Raw genomic sequence first — 1,419 nt, 5'->3', positions numbered from 1 at the left:
TAAGATGAACTGTTGAGTTTAAAAGTTGGGAGCCTGGGGCATGCTGGGACTTCAGCTGGTGTGCTCTGAGGTCCAGCACCAGGTGCCAGGCTGTTCCTGTTGCTCTGATGCACAGTCTGCGGCCCCGGGGCACGGACCGCGCGCCCACAGCCTCCCGCCGCCGCCACCGGGCCCCTCGCCAGCAGCGGTACCTGCTCAGCGCCCAGGCCGCCGCGCCGGCCACCGGATCCCACCAACAAAGCAACCTCAGCGGTGCCCTCGGCCACTTCAGACAAACTTTCTTTTCTTTCGTTTTGCTCTAAAGGGGAAAGTTCCACCAAATCTCCAGGTGCTAAGGCGCGGCTCGCAGCTCCCAAGAGCCTAACCCGTGGATTTAAACGGAAAACATCACAAGTTAGGGTCTCAGGGATCGAGAGGGGCGCGGCAGACGGTTCTTTCCTGAGACAAAGCAGAGCAGCCGGAGGTGCAGGCTCCCGCTCCAGCTCCGGAGGACACGGGCGAACAGGTGGCGGGGCTCCCTCACCGGCGTCCGGGCCACAGGTGTGGGCGCCGCGGCGGGGCAGGCACGCGTGCAGAGCGGGCACACACACATACCTGCACACACGCGTGCAGAGCGGGCACACACACATACCTGCACACACGCGTGCAGAGCGGGCACACACACATACCTGCACACACGCGTGCAGAGCGGGCACACACACATACCTGCACACACGCGTGCAGAGCGGGCACACACACATACCTGCACACACGCGTGCAGAGCGGGCACACACACATACCTGCACACGCGCGCGCGGGCGCACTGCGGACCCTCTGCGGCGGGGCCGGCGCTGTGACACCCTCCGAAGGGCCGCGTTAAACCGCGGTCTGCAGTGCGCGCCCAGGGCCCCTCCGGAGCTTTAATGTGCGACCGCGCGTCACCCGAGAGCCTTCGGAGGCCTCCCTCTCCCCGCGGCGGCACCGAAATCCGAGGGCCAGGAGGAGGAGGCCGGGTGCGGGCGGGAGCGGGGAAGCGTGCCCGGGACGCGCTTTCACTCACCGGCTGGAACGGGCGGGCCGCAGCCTCGCGGCTCCCCGGGGGCGGCCGGGCTTCCCGAGAGGCCGAGCTGGCGGGAGGGCGGGGCGGGCCCAGCCCCGAGCCCGGGCTGCAGCTCCGGGTCGTGCTTGGACCAGAGAGAGAGAGAGAAGGGGAGGCGATTTGGGTGGGAGTGAGGAAGGAGGGGCTGACGATTTGGAAAATATTCAGTTAATTCTTTTTGAAATGAAGGGCCTCCCGAGCTGCCTGAAACCTCCCCGTTCCTCCCGGGCGCGCCGCGGGCCTCGGGCTCCGGCTGCAGCCAAGGCCGAGCGGCGGCCGGCGCCGCTGTCACCGCCGCGGAGGGGCGTCTGGGAGGCGGCCCCGCCCGCCCGGGCCGGCGC

General features: G+C 68.1%; 1 non-coding gene across 1 annotated transcript; it reads right to left on the bottom strand.

Moving 5' to 3' along the window:
- Positions 1 to 337: 337 nt before the first annotated feature.
- Positions 338 to 420, bottom strand: MIR125A (microRNA mir-125a). The gene has a single exon (NR_129123.2). It is a non-coding gene; the product is annotated as a microRNA mir-125a (primary transcript).
- Between the last annotated feature and the right edge of the window lie 999 nt (positions 421 to 1,419).

This window comes from Eptesicus fuscus, chromosome 23 (genome assembly GCF_027574615.1).
Source record: "Eptesicus fuscus isolate TK198812 chromosome 23, DD_ASM_mEF_20220401, whole genome shotgun sequence".
NCBI lineage: Eukaryota > Metazoa > Chordata > Mammalia > Chiroptera > Vespertilionidae > Eptesicus > Eptesicus fuscus.
Note: the sequence above shows the minus strand (reverse complement) of the source record. Positions and strands in the feature narration are given on the sequence as shown.